At 51.2% G+C, this 13570-nt stretch overlaps 1 long non-coding RNA gene across 1 annotated transcript; it reads right to left on the reverse strand.

Annotated features, from left to right (window-relative positions):
- Window positions 1-802: 802 nt before the first annotated feature.
- On the reverse strand, window positions 803-2722 carry LOC107138495. Its single transcript, XR_001503007.2, has 4 exons — window positions 2577-2722; window positions 2357-2496; window positions 1095-1371; window positions 803-976 (listed from the first exon to the last, which is right to left on the reverse strand). It is a non-coding gene; the product is annotated as an uncharacterized LOC107138495 (long non-coding RNA).
- Between the last annotated feature and the right edge of the window lie 10848 nt (window positions 2723-13570).

The raw sequence follows: 13570 nt of genomic DNA on the forward strand, positions 1-13570 counted from the left end.
AGTACATTTTTTTTTCAGTATCAGCATTGCTGCTTTCAAGCTACAGGCTACTAGCTTTCTTTCCATTAATATTTATCTGATGTATCCCTTTTTACCTCTTTAACTTCAACCTTATTGTGTCGGCTTGTGTTTTTCTCTTGTGAACGTGTACTTGAATTATACGTCTTTTAAGAGTTGCCTTCACACGTTTGTGTTTATGTGATTATGGATATATTTTGACTTGTTTCTTCCATATTGTTCTCCATTTTTTTTCTTTTGTTATCATTATTCTCAATAATTAGTTGCCGCAGCCTGGCTGGGCACAAAATCATGAGCCACTCAAGCAGGAACAAAGTTTATTTTTTGAAACTGCCGCCAATGTCCGGTACCGCCCGGGAAGATTTTTTCCACCCACGCGGCCTCCTCCCGGACCGCAGAGAGAGCTCCTCCCCCGGAACTCCCTCCTACTGTACTTCCCCAACCAATGGGAACTCTCCAGGAGTCCCGTAGCCGGCCTAGGTGAACAGCAGGAGTCCAATATCCATATGAATGCAAATCTTAACATAATCATACCATCTCAATGGCTAGCTGGCGTCACCTTTCGACCAAAAATGCCATGCATCATATACTTGGCTCTTAGCAATTAGTCACCTCTACAACCTCTCCAAATTTCTCTCCAAGAAGCCTGATTTCTGTTTAAGCATTTAGGCACCACTTCCCCATGTATCCACTGTGTAATGTGCGGTGCATAATCAGGTTCCCCTTCATTTCCACCCACTGTTGGTCATGCTGCATCCCCGTAGAATGTAATGTCTACCTGGCAACTTGGCGAGGATTTTGTGCATCCAGCATGCTCCTTCTCTCCCGAGTATTCTCTTTGCAACACCCTCCAGTCTTCCAGCCCTTTCTCCCCAGGATATACTTCATTGCCTCATTTGCCATCATCTCTTTAAAGTGTGGTGCTTCTTCTGAAGACTTAGCCCTGGAGGACACTGACCTGCCCCAAGAAAAATGAGACTCTTTCCTCCCTGGCCTTAGACAAAACCCCATCCCTGCAGAGACGAAGCTCGCACAGGCCCAGGGAGCCGAGACTCACGGGACTCACGCAGACTCACCGTCAACCCAGCTCATGCCACGTCTCCTGGGTCTTGTGCTTCGCAGCTGAGCCGTCTCAAGGAAAGCACCAGGCTGAACATTAGCTCCGGTTAGACTTCATCTCGTCGAGTCGGCCGGCTGCCCTTAGCTGTCAAGGTATTTTTGGGTTCCCACAACATTGTGTCACCCACAGAAGTGGATATTTCCTTTGCTCAGATCTTTCTCTCTGAGATTTCCACAGCTCTAGTCCAGTGATTCTTCAATGCCTCGTCTTCTTCACCAGAAGCACAGTCCCATCTGTTGGCAGTTTGAGGCGGGAGGTGGGAAGGGCAGGAAGGTACCCCCAAAGAACATGCACACTCCCCTCTCTGAGCCCCATTAGTAACTCTCACACCAGGTGTGATCATCCATCTGTGAGAACAAGCCAGAGCTTGCTCAAGTGTGGCAGACCAGGGGAGACCCACTGAGGAAACCCACGGAGGGCAGGGTGGCCGTGTGACTGGTGTGCAGTAAGCACGGGTAGGCTCAGGTGCGACATAGGGGGCCTAAACAAAGACATGGCACTGGGAGGAGGAAAAAACCCTGGATGTTTTTAGGACAGGCATGGTTGGTGTCTTGGATTCGATCCAGGTGCAGGCTCACTGGTGTCCCCAGGAATTCACACTCTAAAGTCCTAAGGCCCAGTTCCTCAGAACAGGACCATACCTGGGGATGGAGCCTAAAGAGATAAAGTTAAATAAGGTTATTAGGTGGGCTCTAGTCCAGCATGACGGCCTCCCCTTGGAAGAAGGGGCCACCTGGGCACAGACAGGGAATCTGCATGAAGACAGGAGAGCACGACTCTCTCCAGGCCCAGGAGGGGCCTCGGTAGGAAGCAGTTCTGCCTCCACCTTGACCTGGGACCTCCCTCCTCCAGATCTGTGAGGAAACTCATTTCTGCCAAGCGACCCCGTCTGTGGGACTCATTACGGCAGCCCACGCTGACAACACAAACCCTAACATCCTGTCTGGCGAGGCCCCCTGGGGTGGCTGCAGTGACCCACCACCTTCCTGAGGCCATCCAGCTCGCTTCTAGCAGAGAGGGCTCCAGGAGATGCCTGTTGCGCCTCCCATCAGAGTTGCTCCTCTTCTGCATTCGAGACTCACCAGCATGGCTCCTCTGATGGATGAGAACAGAGCAGGCCCTGCAGGGGTCACCCTCCATCAGCACTGGCCAGGGGGACAATGAGGGAGCAGAGTGGGGGCGGGGGCAGAGGATCGAGAAGCAGCGCTTCACACTTACCTCGGATGCAACTCCCACAGGAGGGTTGGCTTGCTTTCTTCAACAGCTGTGGTCAGCAGCATCAAATCAGTCCTCTAACGGAGTTAGGACACTGGAGTCAGGCATCATCGGTAACAGCAGCAAGAATCAACGCAAAGAGCCTGCGAGCAAGAAAGTAAACACTAAAGCAAGCAAAATAAGACAACAGGATGGCTCCAGATTACCCGGGGCCCGCACAAACCATGTGCTCAGGACTGCTGGCCAGCGGCGATGCATGTCCCCACCTCATGGCTGCGGCTGCTGCATTTCTTTGCAAGTGCAATTATTATCCATGTATTCTCACCTTAAAACAAAGACCACATGTGACCCGGTTATAATTTCCCGTGGATATCATTCATGCTGTCGGGCTCCTCACTGGTGATGTAAGATGCTCCTGCACAATTCCTAATAGTCACCTCTGACCATTCCTCCATCTAGGATTTTGTCATTTGCCTGAACAAGCCCTTCTCCCCCTCCCCCTCCTCCTCTTTCTCCTCCCCCTCCCCCTCCTCCCTTCTCCCTCCTTCCTCTTCCCCTCCCCTCCTCTCCCTCTTCCTCCTCTCCTTCCCACTTCTCCTCCTCCCCCTCCCTTTTTACCCTTTGTTTTGTACCAGGGCCCAGAGGTGCTTAACCACTGAGCCACACTCCCAGCTCTTTTTTTTTATTTTGAAACAGGGTCTCACTAAGTTGCTGAGGCCTTCCTAAGTTGCTGAGGCTGGTTTTGAACTTTCGATCCTCCTTCCTCAGCCTCCTCAGCTGCTGCGATCACAGGTGAGAGCCAGCACTCCCGGCCTTTTTTACCCTCTTTAAACTAAAAGCGTCATTGCCCAGCCTAAACTTAGGTGGTTGACACCAGAGGTAATTAACCACTAATTAATTGCCATCCTAAATAGCTGTGGAAATGACTCCAATGGCCACTAAGTCAATTCTTCAGCGAGGCTCCTGGAGGATCTGAGTCTGCCACAGAACAAGGATATGGCTGGGACAGTGCTCCCAACTTGGAGATGCAGCAAAGTGACCTGCACTTTGACAACAGAGAAAACACCACGCAGAGACAACCGCAGGGGAAGGAGTGTTCTCTTAAAGAACATGAACCAAAGCTCTGGGATTCTGGAACAGCCAGGTCAATGAGGCCTCACTGGATCGTGATTTCCGGGTAGTTAATCTTGATCTAGGTTTCCCAGAATATCTATAGTTCCAAGAGGACATGTTTATAAAATAAAAGGACTATTTGGTCTCATCTGGGCAGTGGCACGGAGGAGGACAACTTCAGAGATCTGTTACAGACTTTGCCATGATGAGGCAATAAAACAGCTCAAGCCAATAAATAGGGTTTAAAAGAAATCTGGGGTCATTCTAAGGTCGTTTACTACAAGGCTAAATGGGCTATAAATTTTAAAAACCTAAACCCAATCACGAGGACCTCTCTCTTCAGCACAGAGACTCAGAGAGCCTGCAAAACTGAAGTCACCCCGCCAACTCCATTGGCCCCAGCCTTGCGAACAGAGACCACCTCCCCTGGGTTGAAGATCAGCTCAGGAAGGAATCAAGAAGGCGAGGGGTGGGCAGCACAAGACGGAGCCACCACCGTGGTGTGGCCTGGAGAGAGGAGCTTCCACAGGAGCAGAAGGACGTGTGGCCCCGCAAAGACCCCACGCCACCGGGAAGCAAGGCTGTGTCCCACAGAGAACAAGAAGTGACCCCCCAGGAGCTAGGAAAAGAAACCCCGAGACCCCGCACCCCCAGGCTGAGGAGGAGAGCGGTGCTGGCTGAGGTCCTAACCAGCCCCCAAGTCCTCTCACAACGTCCCACCAAAGGTCCAGGGAGAGTCTGGCCACCACAAGGAGGAGAGCCAACATCACTTTGAAAGTCCCAAACTAATGACACTGGCACCTGGGTCTGCCTTTGCTGAGAGTGGACCAGAGCTCCTGGGCCTGCCTACGCTTCGCCTGGACCAGGGCATGGATGCAGCTTGACCCGCCTGCGGCCACCTTAAGTATAACTGCCATTGGTGGCCCCAAGTGACCCCGTCAGCTTCTCCTGAGCAGTCTCCAGCCTGTGAGAAGTAGACAGATCCCTTACTGTGTATGCGGAATGTCATGTCCAGACCCTGGCACCAAATGTGTCTGACTCTCCACTATTAATCTGAGATAAACTCGGTACGGACTCTGACAAAGTTACTTCTGTCTGACCACTTTATAAGCCCTCATCTTCTGACCCAAACTGTGGGGAGCCACTGGTCTTATTATCACCCAGAACCATGCTTCTGTCATGAAGTCCCCCATAAATTACACACTGTGCAATCCTGGATCTCTTCATTTTTATTATTATTGTTGTTATTATTATTATTAACTATTAATTACTTTGGTATCATGGTACCCTGGGACTGGTTGTCATACACTAGGACCCAATCACCAAGCTACCAAGAAACAAGAGACTCCACTGAGAGGGGAGAAGAACATGGGGTAAAACCCACCTGCCACAGAAACACACAGGAGCCTACAGCTAAATGGGAGGTGAGACATTGAAAAAACCCCTCCCTCCAGCACCCCAGCCTCCAGATGCACACAGTGACGCAAGAGGGTTCAGCAAGGGTGAACACAGCCACCGAACAAGAAAACCCAGCCCCAGCCCACCCCTGCCCAGAGCAGCTCAACCCCACACCAGCAGCCCCTGGGGAGTCTGCGCCCACTCCAGGCATGTGGTCTGCCCCGGTCCCCACTGTCTCCACACCATGACCAACATTAGCACAGAAATTTTGAGACATGAAAAAGTAAGACAAAGTAATCACTTTCCAAAAGTCAAGGAAATCAACAAAATCAGACTGAGACGTGGTCCAGATACTGTTATTATCCAATGGCAAATTTGAAATAAATAAGACTGATAAGTCAGACCTCTAGTGCATGAACTAGGGGATATTTTAATCTAAAGTTGGAAATTATAAAAACTTAAAGAAAACACTAGAAATTAAAAAGTAAATTCCATGGTATCAGAAATGAAGAATGCCTTTTCTAGTCTCATCAGTAGATCTGAAACCTCTGAAGAAAGAAATCATTGAATTTGAAGGTAGATCAACAGAAACTACCCAGCTCACGACAAGGGGGAATGAGGAGGAAATAAAAAATAATGGAGCATGGAAGAATTGTGAAATAGCCCAGGGGCCCTACACCCAGATATCTGCAATCCTGGAAAAGTGGAAGAGAAAATAAAGCAAAAGGAACGTGTGGAGAGGAAAACAGCTGAGAATTTTCCAAGAATAATGAAAGACTTGAACCCAGACCCAGGAATATTAGAGAGCGCCACTCGTCTCCCGTAAGCCCCTGGTGCATCCACGGAGAGGGTGTGTGATGCACCAGGAGTGTCCACAACTGTCTCTGGGAATTCCTGAAAGTTAAGCACGGCTTTGGGTGAAGCATGAAGACAGCATAAAGGAAACTTCAAGTGTAAAAGACATTAGTCTCAGACTAGGAAAGGCTGGGTCAACTCCAGACACGCCCCAACTGCAGGAGGTGAGGCACTCAGTCATGCACCTGGTATTTCCTATTTTTCCTGTGTCGGGTTTGGTAAGTTGTATTTTTCAATAATTCGTTCATTTCTTCTAAACTGTCAAAAGTATCATTTATAAAAGTTATTAAGATGTAGTATCATGATGGCCTACGATGGTGGAGGTCTATATAACGCCCCCTTCCCATTCCTAATCCACGCTCCACCTTGCTCGATGTGTATCCATTTATGAACGTTCCCAGTAGAACGACATTTGACTCCACTGCGTCCTCAACTATGCACCTGTCTTCTGCTTCACTGATGTCTGTCTTCACCCTTATTCTCCCTTCACACTCCTTCCTTTCATTTTCTCTTTTATATTTTCTTGAGAAATGCTTAGAAATTGATTTTGAATTCCTTATTTACTTATATTTAAAGCTATGAACTTCCCTGTAAGCCTCCATCTCTCCCCCCCTTCCTCCCACTCCCTCCCCCTCCCTCTCTCACCCCTGCCCCCCCTCCTCCCTCCTTCTGTCTCTTTCTTTCCTTCCCAGCTCTCCCTTCAGTTCCAGGTACCACGGTGCTCCCACAGTCCTATGCCAGTGAAGAGTGGGTGAGGACAGTGGCCTCATTTCCATGCATGTGGCCACAGGACCATGCAGATGCCTCTGGCCTTTTCTGACCCCACAATCGACTCCGCTCTTCCCCAGACCTACCAATTCCCCTCAGAGCAGAAAAGCACTTGCTGGTCTCAATTCCCCTAGAAGTGATTTGTCTCTGGAATCCTGTTTCTTCAGACTTTGCGGTCTCTTAAATGACTTTTTAAAAATAGTCTACTTCCTAAGATTCATCAGTTTTTGCTAGTTTCTGTGGTGCATGTGAGAGTGTGTTGGGATCTTCAGCATCTTAATCTGAGGAAGAAACTCCCACTCCACAGACACCTGCTGGCTGATTGTCACGTCCAGCCCCTGAGCCCATTGCTCAGGACACAGCAGTGGACAAGAGCAGTCACCAGCCCTGTAGAGGGGAACACCAAGAGTCGGAGCAGTGTGTCCAGGCAACTGAGGACAGCGGACAAGAAGTGGGGCTCCCGGATCCCCATGAGCCCGCTCGCCTGGCTGGTGTTGGAAGGGCACACTGATGCGTTTTCATCGTTTCTTTCCTTTTCACCTATTTTTATGCCAGTTTATTTTCCCTGTATCCTCTTTACCTTTAAAAACCACAACTAGCGCTGGGGTTGTGGCTCCGAGGTAGAGCGCTTGCCTAGCATGCGTGAGGCACTGGGTTCGACACTCAGCACCACCGAAAAATAAAATAAAAGTATGTGTTCACCTACAACTAAAAAATAAGAAAAAAAAACCACAACTAAAGCCAACTCAACTGTCTGACTACTCACTCATCCTATTCAGTCAATGAAAACAACAGAAAAAAACCTATATAAATCCTACTTCTAGATGATCTTGCCTCTCCAAACCTAGCATTTGCTTGGTTTTGTTCCTTCACTCTTAAATATAACAGATCAGCAGACAGTTCGTATTTACTCATATTCACCACTAAACAATTTGTAGGACTGCAGAAATGCCAGGTGGCTGCATGTCAGATAAAACTCCAGGCGGGGCCCGCGGGTGCCAGCAACCAGCGGTCAAGTGTGAGCTGGAGTCTGTTCGCCTCGTCAGGCAAACCTGCACAGGGCTCTGCCTGCCTCTGTGGCACCTCGAAGTGTCCTGCCCTGCCCGTCACCCAGGACCCCTCCAGGGCCGTGGTGCCCACTCCACCCTCATGGCTCCCACAGAGCAGTGGGCACCGAGCACTGGATTGGGAATTACAAATTAGTCTCCACCTAGGTCTGCCATTAATGAGCCATATGTCCTGGGCCAGTGACTTCCCTGTCCTCAGGCTCCGATTCCTCCTCTGTAAAATGAGGACGTGGGACTAGTGAGGCCTCTGGGTACCTGCCACCTGCCACATCTTGGTTTGTGGTAATTAGCCAGTGCTGTTTTGCAGCTGTGTATGTGCACTTGGTTCTTGCAAGGCCGGGTACTGAAATGAGGAAAGCTTGTCCTTTTTCCTGGCCTCTGGTCTATGCTCCGCTGCTGTTTTTTTGGTTTGGTTTGGTGTGGGAGACCAACCGTACGGGTGACTGAGTCACACTCCCTGGCTGGGTGCTGAGGCGCTCAGTCATAGAAATGTGGCAGAGCTTTTCCCACCCTCCTTGGGTGCAAGGGCCGGTGTCTCCTGCATGGATGTGTCTTCCTACAGCCCCATGGTGGAGCTATGCTCACCTGTTCCTTTGTAATCTAACCCCTTGCCCTGTTTAGGATAGAATCTTCCATGGAAGTGCCTTGTGTGTGTCCCCTTCTCTTACTGTGCCCTTGGGTGTGGCCTACCCAGGTGTCAGTCAACCTGCTGACAGTGGACATCATGAAGATAGAGTCAGCCCCCTAAGATCTGACCCCTTGCCTCATTTGAATAGCTTCTCCTCAATAAAAGGGGTCAGCGTTGGGCTGGGGATGTGGCTCAAGCGGTAACACGCTCACCTGGCATGCGCCGGGCGCTGGGTTCAATCCTCAGCACCACATAAAAATAAAATAAAGATGTTGTATCCACCGAAAACTGAAAAATAAATATTAAAAATTTCTCTCTCTCTGTCTCTGTGTACGTCTTGTCACAGCGACCCCAAAGAAAAAGGTATTTGTGTCTCTTGTGTGGTTATTTTGCGCAGCCCAGTCAGCCCAGATTATCTGGAGTGACCCCTGAGCCTTTTAGTCGCGAGAACAGAAACCCAGCAGTTTGGTTTGGGTTTTTTGTTTGTTTGTTTGTTTGTTTGTTACCAGGGATAGAATCCAGGAGCACTTAACCACTGAGCTGCATCCCCAGCTTTTTATTTTTTTAAAACAGGGTCTTGCTAAGTTGCTGAGGCTGGCTTTGAATTCGAAATCCTGCTGCCTGAGCCATGGGATTGATTATAAAGGTGTTCCATCACGCCCTCTGGTTTGAATGGGTTTCTCCCTCCAAAACTCATGTGGAGACATGATTGCCCTGCAAAACAGTTTTGAAGTGGCAGAGCCTTTGAGGGAGGTGATTAGGTCATGGGGCATCACCCTGGGAAGGGACAGCTGCCCATGGAGAAGTGGTGGGAGCCTCCCAGGACTGGCCCGGCCGTGGGAGCAGGTTGTCATAAACTGAGTTGAGCTTCCCGAGCTCACTCTCTTGCTCCCTCTCCCACCACATGAGCTCTCTTGCATGCTGCCTGCCATGTGATGACCTCTGCCTCGTGGCACAGCCAGGGGGCCCTCAGCAGGTGCTCAAGGCCTTCTGGCTCTCCAGCTTTCTGCCTGCTGGCCCCAGGTATTCCATTAGAGCCACACAAAGGGGAAGGATCGGGCCACCCCCCAGTCTCACCCTAACTTCTCCAGGTCACTTGGGCCAAGGGTAAAGCACCAGGAACAATTTAAAGCTTTACCCAACCTCAGATGTGGAAAAGAAAAGAGAGGACACTAATGAGTAGTGTTGGGAGTGGGGCTCAGATGTGCCGAGGTCACATCCTGCTCCTTCCAGCCTGAAAGTCCCATAACACTGTGCTGACTTAATAAGGACTCGATAAACACCAGTATTGTTATCTCCTTGGCAGACCGTGATCAAAATATTAAGACAATACAACTAAGTTCTTTGATAGTTTGAACCATTGTTTGGGACGTGTTCTCGCTCACCCCGTCATGCTGTGGATGTGGTGGCCACCTGCCTGCTGAGACTGAACTCGCTGTGCGGCTTCCTTTAGTCAGTCAGTGTTGGGGTGTGGGAGAGATGCACCCGGAGGCTTTGAGAGCAAATCCACAGTGTGGCGTGGTCTCAGGAGACCTGTGTTGTGGAGGGCCAAGGTAGCCACTACCCACATGGACCAAGCCCATCTGCAATCTGAAGCCAAAACCCAGCCTAGCATCGCAGGGTTGCTGTCTCCATGAGTGTGTGTGGAGGATTATTGCTTTAAGTGGCTGAGCTCTGGGCTGGCTTATTGCCAGCCAACCAAGGGGCATTGCCACGATGCTATTCAGAGTCAAAATCTAAACAAGGCAAAACTTCTGGGTGTCAACCATGCATCCTGATTGCCGTATTTCCACACACCTACTACCTCTCTAGCCCTTGGTCTGGGGTCTGCACACCCTAGAAAACCTTCCTTGAGTACTCCTCTGCCAGGTCTTAGGAGTATCTTGTAAATATAATATCTGTGCCCTCTTCATGGCTACTGAGTGCCGTGGATAAATTAACAAAAAAAAAAAAAAATGATTCAGTGAGTCAGGGACTATTCTAGAAAATGCCAGCCTGCTATGAAGGGACACCTGACCCTGCTGTGGGGTCAGAGAAGGTGACGGGGCACAAACTGAGACCTAAAGAAGGGTAGGAATAAGGAGTGGTGTGCAGGGAGGGTCTCCCACTGAGGTCACAGGCACAGCAAGCCTGTAGGGTGGAGCTCCTGCCCCAAGTCCCCTGGTGCCTCCCCCTGGTGCTCCCCTAGTGAGCTGGCCAGCCACAGACCTCAGGCTGGACTCATGCTGGTCTCACCCTCCCACGGGGAGCTGCTGGGAATAGCCGTGCTGGGTCCGCTGCGGGAAAGCCCGAGTGTGCACATCCTGGAAAGGGCTGGCACTGGCTGCTCTCCCAGCCGGCTGGCCCCCCTGCTCACACTCGCCCAGCCTGGAGTCACCTTCCTTATCTTCAAGGTGCCATGGCTGAAGGAGGTGCCCTCTACCCTGGGCAGACCAGCCAGCTCCAGGGAAGAAATCCCTGGGGACCCGGGGCTTCCCCAGGCTTTTCAACCAGCACCAAGTCCTTCCTGCCCCGGGGCAGTGGCAGTGACCCGCGGCTCTCCCAGGGAGCACCCCCTGCAGGGGCACAGTTTCTTCACATCCCAGGACTGTGTGTGGAGACTGGACGAGGAAGACTTCCTAGGTCACCACACACAGATCACAGCTGGCAGGGAGCTCAAGACCCAGCTGCAAGACCATCATCTGGACATTGGATATCTGCTGCTTCTGAGGCTGGAAACCCAGATCTGCAAAGGGACAAGGACCACAGCCCTGGCTCCATCACTCCTGGAAGGCGGCTTCAGCTCCTCCATCACCAGGTTGATTGGACCCTGCTCTGTCCCCATATGCCATCACTGTCTGCCCCATCAGCCCCCCATGAGCATGCACAGGCACATATGAACACACACCCGCCCAGAAGCACACACGCACACTAAAGCACATGCACATACAAGCACGAACCTCACACATGCAAGCACACACACGAGCACACACACACATGCACTCACATGAGCACACTCATTCACAAGCACACACGCAAGCTCATGTGCTCACACACTTGTCACAGATTCAGTCACACACATTCACAGATACCAGTCACACACAAACACACACACAGGAGTAGGAACCCAAGGGGTTGAAGGTCAGGCTGCCACTGCACACAGCAAAGATGGCCCCCTGCAGCTTCTGTGGTCAGCACTGACTCATCGGGCTGCTCAGGATGGCCCTCCATGGTCTCCCCTCCTCCAGGGCAGGAGGTGGCTGGCTGTGCCCTAGTCTGGCTCCTGTCTGGGTGAAGAACCTGAGAGAGAAGCCGGGGCGGGCTGGGGGTTGTGTGTGGTATGTCTTGTGGGGGCTTGGTGTGTGTGTGGGGGGTGTGTGGAGAGGTGGGGGGGGGGGGTACACAAAATCAACATCATTCAGAGCAAGTGCCCAAGAAACTCTAGAAGGAGAACTCTTCCTAAGCCCTCTTTTCCAGGTTTTCCCAGTTTTTCAAATTTTCTTACTGTCAATTTCCCAGCTTGGCCCTAACTCAAAGGTGAGTTTCTTTTCTGGAAATAGTAATTCTCTAATCGATACACTTCTGAGCAACATCAGCAAATGCAATTTAAGGCAGATTAAAGTTCAGATTTTCCCATCAGCCTGAAGGAACACCCGGGAATGTGGAATTCCAAACAGACCACACCCCGGAAGCAGCTCTTTGCCTTTGCTGGGGAGGAGTTTCCAGGCTGGGCCTGTTGAAGAAGGCATCGGACACTGCTTCCTGCAGGCCTTCCTGCAGGCTGATCAGGGCCAGTCCGGAGCTTTCCTCCTCCACGGCAAGGTCGGCTGTCTCACCAGACGCATCTCGGCAGACCCCATGCCACATACCTCTGCAAAGGACACTCAAAAGTGCAGAGGCCACATTCACTGTGCTGGTCGCCAGGGAGCACCAGGCAGGTCACTGACATTGGGCAGCAGAGTGGGGCCAGGTGGACAGCAGAGCTGCCCGCACTGGCTTCTCTCTCATTCCACACCAGCTCCCTGCGGGCAGAGTGAGGGAGAGGGCAGGTGGACACCAGGGAGGGTCCCTCTTCAGAAGTAGCAGCCAGCCTCGAAAGGCAAAGCTGGCTGTTTCCAGGCAAAGTGTTCTGGAAGGAGTGGGGGAGGGGAGGAGGAAGAATGGAGGGAAGAGGAGGAAGAGGGCCAGTGGTGGCTGCACTAAGCAGTCCAGCAGGTAGTCCCAGGCCTCCTCCCAGTTTGTGCCCAGAATGCCACTGTCTGCTCCTGGAGCCAGAGATGCAAGCACCACATTCATGGGGGCCTTGGACCCTGGATTCTGGAGGGGTCGACCCAGCAGGAGCCTACCATGGAGGGAAGCAGGGAGCAGAGCAGAGGGTACCTACTGCATCTGCTCCCTTGGATGGTCCCACCACTGACTGGCCACCTTCTCATCTGCTGACTGAGCTCAGTGTGTTGGGTCAGGCTGCTGGTAACAAAATATAGGTGACCCTCCACAGCAGGGTCCAAAGTGTGCCTTTTGACCCCGATGAGGCAAGAGAAATCTGCATTTCAGACTTTGAACTTGGGTCTTTTCCTGAGCTAGTGCTATGCAGTCCAATCCGTGCTCTGGATGCCGGGACAGCTCACAGTGCACTGTGTAGCTGAGCCAGGTTGCTCAGTTGATTAGGCATATTAAGTGCATTTTTAAGTCAGGATATTTACAACTTATTTATTGAAACATGACCTATCATAAGCCTGGGAGCATCTGCATCACAGATTGGGATGTTTATAAAGAATAGACACTGATTCCTCATGTTCTGAAGGCCAGAAAGTCCAAAACCAAGGTGCCAGCAGACTTGGTGTCTGGTAAGGGTGTGTTCCTTACCGGTGGTGACCTCTGGCTGACCTCATGTGGTCGAGGGACTAGCTAGCTCTCCACAGTCTCCAATCCAGAGCTCCTCCCTCAGGACCTGCTCACCTCCCAAGGGCCCCCCTTTGGGGTAAGACATTGACTGGAGAATTGGGGGATGTAAACGTTCAGTCATGGCAGAGATTGACAGCACGCTACAGCACCAGCTGAGAGCCATAGCCAAGTAGGAATGACGCATGGCATTTTTGGTTGAAAGGTGACCCCAGCAAGCCATTGAGATGATAATGATTATGTTAAGATGCGCATTCAATTGGAGATTTTGTGCCCAGCCAGACTGCGGCAGAGCACCCTGTCCCCACATCTGTCTCATGCCTCTGCCAACAGCCCTCAGCAGACTGTCCTCAAATGCCAACCTGAGTACACCCTCTCTGTCTTGCCGGGGCCCTCCCAACGTAGCCGAGTTGGGCAGATACATCCTCTCGCTTTCCCCACCTTTATGTCTCCATTCTGCCCAGGCCTCGGAGAAAGCCTGCTTACTAAAGCGATCCTAGGAGCACA

This window comes from Marmota marmota, unplaced genomic scaffold (genome assembly GCF_001458135.2).
Source record: "Marmota marmota marmota unplaced genomic scaffold, marMar, whole genome shotgun sequence".
Lineage (NCBI taxonomy): Eukaryota > Metazoa > Chordata > Mammalia > Rodentia > Sciuridae > Marmota > Marmota marmota.